At 42.2% G+C, this 15,949-nt stretch overlaps 1 protein-coding gene across 2 annotated transcripts in view; it reads right to left on the reverse strand.

Annotated features, from left to right (window-relative positions):
- GHR (growth hormone receptor) overlaps positions 1-15,949 on the reverse strand; it is a 234,362-nt gene that overhangs the window by 104,425 nt on the left and 113,988 nt on the right. The window lies entirely within an intron of this gene.

Below are 15,949 nucleotides of genomic sequence, written 5' to 3' on the forward strand. Positions count from 1 at the left end.
ATGCTTGTCGTTAGATCCCTGAGTCCAACTGCCCTGTCTTGTTTTCATCTTCCAGAAGAATTACCCATACAAAGAGACCCGGCCATCAAAAGATTTAAACCCAGTTCTTAAGGAAAGCTTTCTATTGCTGTAGAGCCTACTCCTGTTGGATACAGTCCTTTTAGCTAGAAAGTATACGTGACTATCAAAAAGCCTGGTATTCTTGAAAATATGTACCCCTTCTTTCTTCCAAAAGATTTTCACTGAAGATTCTTGGATTGAAAGAATGAGGCTAGGATGGGATGAGAGGAAAGCAAAGTGAGATCAAAGAAGGTAGAGAGGAGGAAGAAAAGAAACTATCTTCTGTTATCCCCCTCCCCAAGCCATCAAACTTCTAAGCATTCTTTCATTTTTTTCCCTATCTGTTGTGCAACCTCCCAGTCTGGGTAGGTTCACTGTCCGTTCTTGCAGATGAAAAGAGAGTTTTGGAGTCTTTGGTGGATTTTACAGGCCTTTAAACTAATGCTGAATCAGAAACAGAGCAGCCAGCAGAGGCAGCAACTTGAGCCCCCAGCCTCAGAGTGAGGCTGCCCTTATATCCCTTCCTTCTAGGCCCAGGTGTCTGCATTTACCTATGCGCATGCGCTGTTGTTGTCTGGGCCTAGGTGTCTATAATCAAAGGCGTGTGTGGCTCTTGCCCGGCTTCCACACAATCTAGATGGCTGCCAGACCACAGGTGCCGGCCATGGGGGCTATGAGCAGGAGGGCAGGACAGGCCTGATATAACTCCATTTTCCCTACAATATCTTAGTCATCAAAAAATAAAGAGGTGGCTATTTTTGGAATCCTAAAAATTCAAGGTGGGAGAATAAAATCTGAGGGATAAAGTTTTTGAAATTTTGATATAGGACAATTACAATTCAAGAATGGCAACAAACTAGAATAACATCAGCAAAGGGGGCAGGAAAGTATGTGGCTACGGCTCTTAAGCATGTATCCCTTGCTATCTGCGAATACAGTGTTCCTATTTGGTATGTAATTTTTAGGATCTGGGAATGCTCAAAAATTATTCCATAAAATGAATATAATAGCATTTCCAGACTCTCCAAAATAATCTACCAAATCATACCAAACAGGAATGCTCAACTTCCAAATAGTGGGGGAAACTGATGTTCTGCAAACTCAAGAGAACTTAGTCATAGAAAGGAAGCACATAAAGCCCTGGGAACATTCCAGGGGTGGGTTTGGATGACTGAGTGACTAGAGTTTGACATTCATTTATCTAGTCAGATGTACCCTGCACCAGAAAACTTCAATTCACACACACAAAAATTAAATATAAGATGTCATTATTTACATAGGCGTATTTGTTTATAAAAGACTTAATCTAGGACCTCTTAAACTATGCCAGTTTAATGTTTGTTTATAGTCTATGAACCAGAAAAACCACAGGAGAGAAAACCAGATTGAAGGAATTCTGTCAGCTAAGTATCTATCAGAAAGGAAGACAAACATCATTCATGAGCCAGTGGGAAAACAGACTCTACTGACTGCTCTTTAATTTTGATTAACATGATTCTCATTTAAATATTCCAAGATTTCAGCTATTGGACAAAACCCGGTACAACTCACAGGGCTGGAAAGGTCTGTTAGAATCTGCACGATTGCAGCACATATGTAACCCAATCTTGGTATACAGGGGCAACTGAGTCTCACAGAAGTTATTTATTTGACCCAGACAAAAAAGTTTAAACATGGCATGAGGGCAGGAAACTGGAATTCAGGTCCCTAATATTGCCCTTTCCACATCACACTTCACACACACAGTAAAGGTGGGTCTGAGACTCAAAGCAAATTCTCTTACTACTTGGAGCTGTATTTCCTGTCATGACAGGGAAAAAAGTTTCGGGTGTGCCTGTGCACATGTGTGTATGTGTGTATGTGTGTGAGTTGCATGCATGTGTGAGCCAACACACTCTAGTTAAGTTAAACAGGTTGTATAACAGTATTGCAATAATAATATGCAATGCCAAAAAAAAATCAGCCAAATGAAGTTATATATTAAATTCCTTACAAAAATATGTTACCAAGTCACTTAACAAGGTGTTAATAATCAAGGATAACACAAGAGTGAAAAACCACAGCCACAAAAATGGTAATGCCATGCTGGTCTAGCAATCACACAGGATCCTGTGGGGATGGACACACACACAGACACACACACACACACAGTTTCTATCACTGTTGCACCTAATAGTCTTGCTCTGCTGGTTCACAGATGCCATTTAGTTTCCTCAAGCTTGTAGGAGTTTGGGGCCTCTATTCTGTGATAGCTAGTGTCAAATTTGTATCAGTTTTGTGACTGATGCAAGTCGCCACACCAATTATTTAATATTCATTACAAGAAAAGAGGAATGATTTTTTAATGAGTATAGAACCATGAGACTTAATGACACTGACCACATTATTTCTCCATCAGCAGGAAGCAAAGTAAACAATCACTCTGTGGAGGTAGCACAGCACAATAAAGGGGCACATGAGGGCATTCTGTTAGCCAGCCCTGAATTCTGGTTCTAATTTTGCCACGTGCTATATGATACTCCACCATCTTCTCAACCCCTCAATTCCCTTGGGGTAAAAGATCCTCACAGGATCTTGGAGGGATGCAAGGAGAACCCATTGCCTAGGTGTCTGTTAAACTGTAATATTGAGTTCATGGCACCCCCTCTCCGCTAGTAACTGGAAGTTTCTAAATTATAAGTTTTTTTTTTAAAGCCCTTTTGTTTTTTGCAAGATTTGGAACATCAAAAGACTAGAGGAGTCAGGGAACAACTATCTACTTTCACAAGAGGTGGAATTTGGGTAAATGATAAAAGAAATAAGGGACAAAGAAGCAAAAATATATCAAGGATAATTTTTTCCTGGTAGATTATGGAAACCTGGAAAAAGCCCCAAAATAGCTCATTATAAATCTCTGCTGTAAATGTATGTTATATTCAGACAGGGTCCAAACAGCCTGAGGCTATCCTATCTCTCTCATGGCTGTGGACATCAGGTGGGGACTTGCCAGCTCACGCTGGCCACTCTCCTGATGCTCATCAGCATCTCCACTAGAGGGCAGCAGGTGGAAAGGAGAGGATAGCAAAAGGGATAAATGTTGATGCTTGGCTAGCAGCTGTCAAGGTGGGGTGAAAACTAATTGGGATCAAAATAATGGGAGTGCAAGATGGCACACTCACTGAGCGGAAAATGTGAGAGCTTTAGTAACGAGTGGTTTTCCATTTTTAAGTGAAGCCAGGGATGGAGTGACTATGTTTGTTTCTCATAAATATAATCAAATTGAAATGAAAAGAATAACATGGGGGTATTTTCTCAAGGATTCCAAATGCACCAAGAGATCCACCTCCACCTGTCATTTGTTTGTTTCACTTGTAGTGTTTAAAAAAGCAGCATGCATGACATGGTTATTCTAACGGCCTGAGATATATAGTTCAGTGTGTGGAATGTTCCCTATTAATGTAACCTTAAATATGGCAGATGGATTTCTCTGGTGGTAAAAAGCAGTTCTTAAGATGAAATTTAATCTCATACCAATTATATTAATTTCAACAGCTGGCTTTGCAGTTATATTCTCCCATGCTATTAAAAAATAAATGCTTGTGGATGTCTCCTAGTTCACGCCACCAGAATTTAATTCTCAAGGTTGTGGAGGGAAGTGACAGGAAGCATTTGTTGGCAGCACTCAGATGTGACTGTGCTTTCATGGGGATTTACTAGCTGATGTTTAAGTTGTTGCATTCCTCATAAACAAGCACGAGTGACAGGCTTGAAGGGTGATCTTCCAAAACAAATGTGGCTCATAACCATTACTGCATATGCTAAAGCTAACAACTCCTGCTCTGTTTAACCTATGAATACCTCTGGAACAGACATTAGGTCAAATTGAAGGGTGGATGGTGTTAGTAAAGGGGGAAATGCAGAGGTTTTTAATGCAAATGTGGCTTCATCAGGCACAACAACTTTTCCATGGACTTTCCTTGCTAATGCCCATTTAATGTAGAACACCTTGGAATCAAGTTTGGAAATTCTGGTCCAATCTCCTTGGTACTGGCAGATAATTACTTTGGCATATTTACTTCTATCTAAATATGCAATGTCAGATTTAGTTTAAAGCAGGTGTTCATGATGCTGACAATGCTTTTTTTGCATGAATTGACCTCAAATGAACTGATCAATGTCCACTTGAAGAATTTACTCAGGGTTAAGCTTCTGCTGTGACTGGATATTATTCTCTAGTGCCTCTGATATCTGTGGCTTAACTTAAGGAAATATGGGTTGCAGTTTTTATCTTTATGTCAGCATTTTTGTTTGATGGTTTGCTATCATTTGAGCATTTGAGCAGGTATGAAAAGAGAGGAAAATTACAGGTGTCTTTGACAATTTCAAGTCTCAAGTTGCTCACTAAGATTTCATACCACTTTAACAGTAGCCCTGGAGAGTGATATTATCTATCATAATGATAGTTCATGGCTATGGTTTGGGTCAAAAGCATTTCTTCCTTTCATGGGGTTCCCATGACACCTTGTGTGGGTTCTATTCATATATCCATTATGGGACATCTCGTGTGGCCTCTCATTTTCTTTTAACATCTTTGTTAATTTGGAAAACCCTTAAGTCTCTCAAGTACTTGGCTCAAAAAAATGGCTGAATGTAGCAGCAAAGCATTATGGAGTGTACTGTGGCTATGTGCATCAATATTTATTTTACATTTACAAGTACTTAACCACACTTTATCTAATCTGACACCCCTACGCAACTGCCAGGTTACCGTGACCACTGCAAGTAGACCAGGGAATGTTTAGCAATGTCTGGAGATGTTTAATTGTTATAGCTGAGGTGGGTATGTAAGTGTATAAGGGGATGATACTGGCACCACCCAGTGGGTAGAAGTCATGGATGCTGCTAAACATGGCACAAGGCATAGGACACCTCCCACCATGAAAGAAATTATCTGGCCTAAAATGTCAATGGTGCCAAGATTGTGAAGCACTCATATGCCCAGGATCTCCAAAGATTATTTTAACACTATGTTCTGTCAATATTCTTCTGATTAAGTATATCCTACAAGAAATTATTCATGTACCTTATGAAACTACTTCTTGCATTCAGTCATGCTACTTAAAAACATACAAACTAACCAAAAAGCATGGGAATAGCAAGGACATAGCTTATGGCCTAACTGCTGACCCAGAATGAATTGTTGGTTCACCAACACTGGTCCTTTAGAAAGGTGCTTGGTGTTAACACCTGGGTACCTACTCCCACACATTTCGAGAAGATTGAATTCATTGAGCTCTCTTAGAACATTTTCAAGTTTAGCTATTTCTTACGATCAAAGTTCCTATGCGATAGTTAACTCCAAAAAGGAGTTAAATATCAGCTGTTTAAAAAGAAAGCTCCCCTGGTGGCGCAGCGGTTGAGCGCTGGGCTGCGAGGCTGCCCGCAGCTTTGTTCGTTCCCCAGCTGCCAGCGAGGGTCCCACAAAAAAAAAAAAAAAAAAAAAAAAAAGGAAAAGAAACCTCAGTTGATGGTGCACGGGTGCATTGGTGAAGGAAACTCTATGGGGACTACACCTGAGGAAGCAAATATTCTTTAAAAGTGAACAATGATTTAAAAAACATTAATTAAAAAATTAAAATTCAAAAAAAAAAAGGAAAGAAACCTCAGAGTCAAAATACTGGCAAGTGAATTCCTCCTTTTGTTTTTGAGACACCTAGGCATTGCTGAATTGGGGTGAGCAGGAAGTGATGGTTCTGCAGTAATATAGAGAACTGTAAGGAGGTAACCAGAAATGCCTTTTGCTCACCACAACTGAATATTGTTCTATAACTTACAAAAATGATTCCCTGACTTAGTAGGTGTGGTGGAGCAACACATTTGGATCTTTTATACTTCAATCTCCATCAGTAAATTGCATATTCCATGAAGTGTCAATTCCAACACTACAGAAATTCATTGAGCACGGAGCACAAAAGAATCAGCTCATCCACTCATTTTTCTGCTTTTAAAAATTTAATGGATTATTTATTCACATGGAATTGCACCCAGAAACACACTGTGTAAAATCAAAACAATTATTGTATGAAGCTGCGCGTGGACAGGAGTGGGGCACCAGAGTGCTTTGGCAGGTGAATTCCATAACCCCGCACATTAACCCCAGCCCATCTTGACCTAGCAGCTCATTCGCCTTTGGGGTGACTGTAATTGGCACAAAATACTTTCTTTTTTTTTTTTTTTTAAAGATTTATTTATTTGTTTATACAAGCGCTGGGTACAGTCAGAAGCGTGGTAGGGTAAGAGAATTCACCAGAGCCAGAGCAGGGAGCAGAACAGGCAGACTGATGAAGTACACTGCTGAGGGGAGCAGAGGGCAGCAGGAGAGGTCCGCACACCATGTGGGACCCTCGCCGGTGGCCAGGGATTGAACTGGCGCTGCAGAGGCTCTGGGCAGCTTCGCAGCCCAGCGCTCAACTGCTGCACCACTGGGAGGCCCACAGAATACTTTCTTGAATAGCAATGTCCTTGTTCTTTCCCTCCTGAAGAGAAGGCAACAAGAAATGAGACCTCACTGAAAACCTAAGTCTTACACATGACGTGTCACTTGATTCTCATGAATGACTTTCTGAACAAGTTATTATTTCACCAATTTTAAGATGAGAAATTAAATTATTTGCTCAGAGTCAGAGAGTTGAAACAGAGAGCTGGAATTCATACACGTATATGTTTGAGTCATAAAGTTAACAACTTTGGTATATGTTACCATGCTATCTGAAGAGAATTGGTTAAAGGCCTCTTCCACTTGACACATTTGTAAAACAGCACCATTTCATAAAAGTCCATGCCATCATGTCTTAATTGTATCGTTGAAAACACTTAAACATTGGAGTCCTCTTTCAGACTTCAGTTTCCTAAGCTTCTTTGTGCAACAGAACTGCTTTTTACAAGTATGTATTATTATAAATCAAATTATGTGTCTGTTTAGTTTGCACATTTACTTAGGCCTCGGGGTTTTCAGTAACTGAATACTTCTGTGCTTTTCTGTGTTATCTCAGCTGGTGCTTTACCCGATCACTTTAAACAAGTTATTTTCCTCCCATTTAACAGGTGAGAAAACTGTGGCTCTGAAAAGCTAAGAAACTACCAAAGCCTTTGCAGCAGGTGCTGTCAGTCCTCTGCTGATACAGACCCTTGAACCATCCTTGTGCTCACGGACACCTGATGTGCTTTCATGAACAATACCCAGCCTAGAATTTCAGTGTTTTCCTTCTTTCTTCTATTTTAAAGCATCAGCTGACCCTCTCCCCATGCCAAAAACTTCTGACTCTGGATTTATAGCAACCCATTTCCAACCAACATGGTGGAGAAATCACTCCCCCAACCCCAAATTCCACAGGGAACAATATCATTTTAGATACATTTCATGTTAATAAAAGGGCTTAATATCCTGCCATTTTTGTCTTTAATATTTCCCCCCCTTTTTTTTTTCTATGAAGCATGTGTTTCCAAACCTAAGAATACAGGTTTTTAGCACCCATCCAATGGAAATAACATAGGATATATGGGTACACTGTGGGGTAGTGTAGGGCAAGGAAAAAAAGTCAGGCTTTTCTGCCCTCCCGCCATCAGGATAGATGATGGATCCTTGCGGTCCTGAATGCATGCCTGATGGCGGGCACCTGGAGTAGGGTGTGGGCATAGGTAGATGGGATTCACCTGGGCTAAGACTGGGCTTTTATGGGCGACGTCACAGGGATGCCAGCAGAAGCCGAAAGAGAAGCCGAGAAAGAAGCAGCAGAAGCCGGGAGAGAGAGAACGTGGGAGAACCCAGATAGAGTGAAGACTTGCTGGGGGCTGGGAGACCTGCCAGCCTCCCGGCCCCCCAGTACCCCTGCCTGCCGTGTAACTGGTAAACCCCAATAAAAGCCTGCAAAAAGCCACTGAGGACTCCAATTCCTCCTTTACCTGGTCTGCTGGATCATAGAAAACCTGCACCGTGTCCAGTCCTGACCCAACAGGTAGCTACACTCTTGTCTTTCACACCCATAATGGCTGAATACATATCAGTTTGACTGGCAAATGTGCCCAGAGTATGCACAGAAGTTAATCTAGTTTCTTCTATCCTCTATTCCTGGAGAAGAACTTTCCAGGAAGTCAGGCTCAGTGATAGCTGTGAAGGGGGAGAGAGCTAGTCAACCATGCTTATGAAGTCAGAACAAACATGCAGAGAGCATGGTGCTGGCAAGCTGACCAGGGAGGTCAGCACAATCATCCACCAGCTTGTACACCAGCCAGGGCTGACTGTGCATGGCACCGCCGGTCCTTCGATGTGTTCTACTTCTTAGAAGCTGAGCTGGCCAAGCTGTACCCTGACACGGAGCAGGCCTCTGACAATTCGCCCCAGTTCCTATTCCCCTGCTCTCACTGTTAGTGCATGACTGGGGGGGGGGTACCCAGGGACCCCAAGTGGTACATGATCTAAAGGAGGGTCCATCCACGCACAAAGGCAAACAAAGTAGATTCTTTGATTTAAAAAAAAAATGTTTAAATGATATACAGAGAGAGAGAGAGAGAGAGAGAGAGAGAGAGAAAGAGAAGAAAGAATTTCAAATAATAGATTCCCGATAAGACTCCAAAAACTACCCATCCTCTCATGGGCAAATGCCCAAACAGGCTTGGCCTGAAGTGGGTAGCTGGAAAGCTTGCCATGAATCTAAGGTAACTACTGGCAGGGAACCACAAGAAAGGTTTAGGCAGGTCCCAGAGATACTAAAAATTCAAAATGTACCACATATTCCACTATGAGGTCAAGATAACGGCTGCTATTGTTTCTGCCAAGGACCAGGAGCAGTCTCCCACATGGCTGTCACCTGCATGTCTCCTCCCAAGTGTCTCTACTTATCTCTCCTCCACATGTCTTCCCCCTACCTCCTTCCCAGCTGCCCCCCATTCAGGAAGTCTGGTTCATGGCTTGCTAGAATTTTCAGCCCAAGGTGACTGACTATAAATGGGGGCAGGAAAATGATGCCCATTTACTGCACTGTGATGCTCTAACTCTTTTATGGAGATGTATTCTGTAACATCAACACAATACATTTTTCATCACTATCTGCTGTTAAGAAAAGCATGGTGCCTCCTGCTTCAACCAAGGAAGTAGCACAGTCAATGGCTGGGTAGAGGAGGAGTCAGACAGCTACAAAATGGTCCTTTTCTAAAAACTGATCTCTCATTTGGGGGGCAGCCAAAGCTCCCTAAAATAAAGTGGAAAACATCACCCATTCAATCTCTGTTTATGTGAATCTGTTCATACTTACATATAACACATGGATATCCAGAAGTCAAATATTCTAAATATTATTCCTCCTTCCATAAATATGCAAGGTTTGCTAAAAGATTAGAAGATATAAAATACTAATTTTTTGAAAAATATTCAGAGACCAAGAAACTAAGGATTTTATCAATATACTGACTTTTAATTTCCAGATTTCCTATTTTAAGATGGGCTCTCACAGGAATCCTGGAAAGATCTAATATTTAAGGGATGGGGATAGGAAAATTGATCCAGTTATTGACAATTTCTAATCATAGTCTTTCATAATCTGAAGCTCAATGTCCAAAGGGGCATAGGAAATTTGGATCTGGGATCTGGTCTGCAGGCATCAGTATACCTCTGCCTGTCTGTCAATATTTGAGGAGAGTTAATCAGGTAGGTGGGGCACAGATAAATCAGTGTCGGGAGGTTGATGCTAGGTGACTGGTTATTCAATACAGCTGTTGGCCAGTGCCAGGTGTTTGGGGTACAAAGGTCAGTTACCTGGAAAGAGGGTAACAGGATTTAGGAAGGGGGCCTCCCTGGTGGCGCAAGAGGTTGGGTTCAGCATTGCAGCTACTCACACAGCGCAGCAGACCTCTCCTGCCTCACCTGCTGCTCAGCAGTGTATTTCAGTCAGTCTGCCTGTTCTGTTCCCCTCTCTGTCTCTGGTGAATCTCTCACCACCCCTGCCCCCCGCACCTCTGGCCTGTACCCCAGATCTTGTATAAATACACACCTCTGGCCTGTATTTATACAAAAACTATGGGGTACAGGCCAGAGGTGCGAGAGGGTGAGAGAATTCACCAGAGACAGAGTGGGGAGTAGAACAGGCAGACAACTGAAAACACTGCTGAGGGGAGCAGTGGGCAAGGTAGGAGAGGTCTGCCGCGCCATGTGGGTATCTCCCTGGCTGGCTGCTAATCGAACCGCACTGCAGAGGCTGCAGACTGCTTCACAGCACTGCACTCAACATGCTGTGCCACTGGGGAGGCCCTAAATAAATATTTAAAAAAATAAATAAAATTCAGACTTCTAGCCCTATCACTGACTATTTGTATAAATAAGAAAAAAAAAAAAAAAGACTTAGGAAGGGCATCAGGCACTCAGGCATTAGTGTGTATGGGGGGTAGAGTTCTGGCCCTGGTGGCATTTAAAGTACAGCAGCCAAATAAGATCATCCTCTCCTAAGGGAAAGCCCACAAATCAGGGTTTAGGATAGGGCACAAGGATACTTGGGGCTTCTTGAAGGCCAGTGGTCCTGGATTTTACAGCTATTTTTTACTTGTACAGCTATTTTCCACACCCTTCCCACTGGGAGGAAATCTTAACCACTCCCTGGGTAGGATGGGAGATAAACAGCATGAATGACAATTATGGGGCATGTCTGGGGAAGCCCCAGGTCATGATGTTGGAACTCATTCACTTACTCAACAAAATAACTGAGGAGCTATGTACTCTGTGTGACAGAATAGTAGAAGAAGGGGAAATAAGAATGAACAAAACATCCTTCATGGAATTTAAGGAGGTCTAGTGAGTTCTAAATCCATAACAATGTGTTACCCAGGATCAGCAGTGGGCAGTTGAAAAAGAATTAAGTTGCATATATTTCAAGCTCAAGCCAGACTTTTCACACAACTTGAAACAGATGTCATTACAATCTCATTTTGAAGAGAGAGACACACAGCAAATGTCACCACCCCACCCCCGCCCCTCCCTGGAGCCCTGGTCTTGGTGAGAGCTTGCGGAGCAGCACCCCAAAACATTTCCTCCCTGGCTGGAACATGATCCACCCTGCCCCGGTACCTGCGGGCCTGCGGTGGAAATGAAACACAGACACTGTCACGAGTTAAGGTTAGGGCTGACAGCCAGTTCGGCGTTACATAAACAGAAACAGTGATTCCCCATAGATGGATCTGATGATATCCCATGGATTCATTTTGAACACATTTGGAAAACACAGACCAGAGAAAACTCAGAATCGCTGCTTGGACCGAAGAAGTGCCCTAGCCCCGGCCCCTGGTCTGTGCGGTAGCCCCAGCAGGGAGGGCACCTGGGAATGTGCACCTCGCGTGATCAGTTGCATCAGTTTCCAAATGTGTTTATGTGACACGTCATCGCTGCCTTGACACTGCTAAATGCAGAGGATGGGGAGGCTTCACTTGGGGTTTGACACTTTTGACATCATGGCTCCATGACCTTGTGGGTTTGGCTGAAAAAGCTCCCAGTCAGGGCTGCGTGTGAAAAGTGAGGTTGGTCCTTGGGTGAGCACTGCTCACCTCCCACAGAGCCCCTTTGTACAAGTTAGATGCACAGAGAAGTAGGCAGGTACCCACAGGGACTGGGCCTCAAGAGATGTCTTTGTTGGTGGCTCTTTGCTGGCTTTAGGCAATGCTTAAAATTTTTTTCCCTTTGTTTTACTCATGGAATTATAATATTTTAGTTTTTTAAATATATACATAGTAGAAAATTCAGAACATAAGAGGGAATCTGGTGAAATGTTTATCAAGAGATGAAGGCGAAGCTTAAACTGTACCCAATCTGGGGAAATGACCCCGACTGAAACAGTGAGGAGAAAACCAGCCCCGGGATGAAGCAGTCCTGGCCCTTGTTGTGAATGGCCGGGTCCAAGTCAGTGTAGACTCTGCATAATTGGAGTTGGGTTAGCCGTAAGCCAGAGAGAGAGAAGCAGGTGTGTCCAAGAACACAAGCTCTGGTCATGCTACGCACGATGCCACACCTTGTGTCAACTCATCCTCTCAACCCCATCGCAGGAGCCCCAATGTAGGCCACTGAACCAAAGTGGTGTGAAGACATTTTGCCTCCCAAGACTGGCCATGCAATAGCTGCTGAGGGGAAGGCTAGAAGTAGAGTCAATTGCTCAAGCTTGTGGACAACTGTTGGGTGGTTCCAGTCCTTTTATTTACTAATCAGTTGAGGCACAAACATAATCACCCACCCTGCCAGCTTCTTTCTAAGCATGAGTCACTGAGCTACTGTGAAAGCCTCAAAGACCTCCCAGATCCTGCCCAGCACATAGTTTTGCTGCTCTCAACTCATCCTGCCTATATTTGATTGCATTCTATGAGGTAAGAAGATACTTTACTGATGATAAATAATTGGAAGGATGTCAAGGTCTCAGGATATAGTCAGGAATATCCAGATTCCATAGGGAGGGAGCTCAGACATTTGTCCCTGCTGTTGGACCCTTAGGGCACAGTAGCCAATGCTGCCCAACAGTCCCAAGGTGGAAGTGAGCAGCACTTGGGCAGGAGTTGCGGGAAATGGTAGCAAAGGTGGCTCTGACATTGTACCATCGCCCCAGCGTGTCGCCTCCCACAGAGCCCCTTTGTGCAAGCACCCTTCATGGCTGAGGCTGAGCTGTGTTCCAGGGCTTCACTGCATTGAAAGTGAGTCACTGCTGATGTTGATACCATTAACTAAACACGTGGAAACTTATACAGGGATGGAGTCAGAAAGCTCTGACAGTCCCTGAAGTTAAAAATCCACATATAATTGGACTCCAAGCCCCGGAGAGTCCCTCTCCTCACTAGCTCTGTCTGTGAGCCATCCAAATTTTACCACGACTCTCACATTACCTCATCTCTCTCCTGACCTATTAGCATCATCTCCCTCTACATTCCTCTCTCTCAAATTCACTTTTATCCTATTACCAGCATTATTTCTAAAATGAAAATCTAACTATATTATTACTCTTAAAACTCCTTAATCACCTAAGGGAACCACAATTAAATTTTGCTGGTGTGTCTGTTTTCTCTTTTGTAGACCATGAGCTCCTTTAAGGCAGGAACTTAAGTTTAAAATTTATTCTTGAATCCATAAAGGCGCTTGATAAAGAATTGCTGACAGTTTTAGATCATCTGCAAAAGTCTATGCTGGTATCATGGGCAGACAGAAAAGATAGCAAATGTTCTAGAGACAAGAGAGATAAGCAAGAGCATAATCTGACCTGCTATGACCTTCTGAACTTCAGTGTCAAAATCATCTGTGACTGCCGGGTAGGGTTGCTGATGTACCAGGACTCAGGTCATACACTTGAAGATTCCTTCTTGCCTCATGGTGATGGCAGCAACCTAAAGCTCTGTGGCTTTCCTCCTCACTTTCCATGTAAATGGAAAGCCATGGATTGTTTGTTTTTGAAAACATTTAAGATGCATACCCTTTCCTGCTTGCCAGCTATAAGAATCATCCTAAAGCTTGTTTGAAAAAAATCCCATATGTCTCAGCAACCTCTCAGGGCTCCCTGGAACTTCAGCTGTAAGAGGGTAGGGTTTATTGAAGAAAAAAAAAAAAATGAATTGTTACTTTTACTGTCATTATTTCCTATATCTGTTTCAGGCTACTGTTTCAATGTTAGCAGATGCTGTCTCATATCATAATTCTTTGTGTATATTCCTGGTCTTTCAACACATGATAAATTTCCTCAGGAAGAAATCATGGTATTTCTTAGAGCCCTAAGTTCAATCTTTGAAAGTAGAAAGATCTAAAGAAATATCTACATTAAATCTATTGAGTGAACCATTCTGGTCCACCTTGATTTATTCTTTCTCAGAGCATGACCATTTGTATTCATTACACAATCCAGTCCTTAATGCTTACTTGACTCCCATTAGTTTCTAATAGTGCCTCGCAAGTCAAGTAGACTGAACTTCCTCAGGATGCCCAGGGCTTTCCTGCTCCCACCTGAGGTTGCTAAGGTCAAAGAGGATGCTCAGTTGTGGATGGACTGAAATAGTAGAGATTTATCAGCTAATTTATAAGTTACTCTTTGAAAGAATATATCCTTTTATCACATTTCTCATTCAAATCATCATCCCAGCAGCAACAGTTTTGATGCAATCAGCTGACAGTGAAGTCTTCTGAAAATAGGCACTGCTGGTCATCTCTGATTTTGGAAAAAGAAATTCTCCCTGAGTCTATATAAACTCCCTTGAGGAGTCCATGTAGAGACTCCTATTAAGGATGAAAGACAAAGAGGGGGCATCTATTACAACACTATTACAACACTAATACAATGGAGGCATTGTTCAAAGTTTAATTCTCATTAAATTTCCCATAGGGCAATTAGACTTAATAAAAAACGCTTTCAGGGCTGGTTACTTCTAATTGCTCATCTGCCCAGGCAAGAAAAAGCCTACTCAAGGTTTCAAGTGCCAAGCTTCCCCAGACATACAGATCTGTCATCTTCTATAGCTCCCAGACAACTTTTCTGCAGATGACACCTCCCAGATCCCTTACTCAGCATTGTCACATCATTCACTGACCCAACTGCTTTCAAATGAATGGCTGGTCAAACTACAGTAGTGTCTTTTCTTTTTTTTTTTTTAAATCCTTACCTATATTTTAATACATTGGTGAAATAATAAAAATAAAATAATTTGGCTACAATCTGGACCTGGCAGAAAAGAATACATAGCACATGAATAATATCATTAGAATTACCCCATGTGATAAATGGCCATAGCTGGCAAACACACACACACACACACACACACGTACATGCTTGAACATGCCCACCTACACCTTCTTCTGTAAATATCATACCCCATCCTTAACAATTCCCAGACCATTTTAAGGTAGAACTTTGGAATAGCTACATTTTCCAAAGGTATTTTGGTTAGCTCACTAAGAAAAAAAAAAGAGGAAGAAATCTTTTCCTTTGCTAATTTATTTACTATGTGTAATGATTGATAGCTGCATGATTTGGTCTTAATAAAAACCATTGCATTTTCTTACTCTCTGCTCTTCCCAAACAAGCAAAGAGAAAACCAGGAAAAACACAACAAGAAGTAAAACATACAACCAGCAAATGGTGTTGCTTCTCCATTTCCTGAAGTTAAAGGTTTACTAAAATGTCAAAGCAGCTGCAATAGATGTTCTTTGCAGATTTTCGAGGTCGAAAATGTAACTTGAGCTTTAATATTTCAGCTGGGGACACATTTTAAATTTTATTTAAAGAGTTCCTTTACCATACTATTCATCGCACAGGTTTTGACAATTCCTCAAGCCTTGCCCAGTGGAGTCAAAGTCACCTCAGTGAAGAAAGTAGAGATTAAGCCACCCTGACTTTGGAACAGCAGAGGATCTCAGCTGTAATTCTTTGGCTCAGAACCAGGGTCTAAAACCAGCCATGGGAAAAGCTGCTGAAATGGAGCCTGCAATTCTTTCCCTGTTTGACTTGCATAATGTTGACATTGTAACACCAGAGAGAACCCAGAAAGATTTCAAACAATTATGACTTCTTTTCTATAAATATTTTTAAATTGCTTTAAGAGATAAAATAACATATTCGAGCCTTCCTGGTCTCTTAGTTACCTCAGCAGCTCACTACTATGGATTTATTTTCAGCTCAAAGGTCAGGGAGGACATGAAGACACCACCACTTATGCTGCTGAACTGTGTTTTCCCACAGGAGGCCCGTGAACAGGGGAGTCAGCTCCTCTTAACGCAACAACCGAGAGGGTTGTCAGCACAGGAGAGATCGATTGCTTCTCTCCTCTGTTGAAGACCAAGCAAGGGGAAAAATTCAAGTACTCAGGCGACTTTTAAAAAAGTCTCTCACCCCTTTATGAGTACACCCTT

The sequence above is a fragment of the Talpa occidentalis genome, unplaced genomic scaffold, assembly GCF_014898055.3.
Source record: "Talpa occidentalis isolate TD23 unplaced genomic scaffold, MPIMG_talOcc4v2.1 talOcc4.6, whole genome shotgun sequence".
NCBI classification, from domain to species: Eukaryota; Metazoa; Chordata; class Mammalia; order Eulipotyphla; family Talpidae; genus Talpa; species Talpa occidentalis.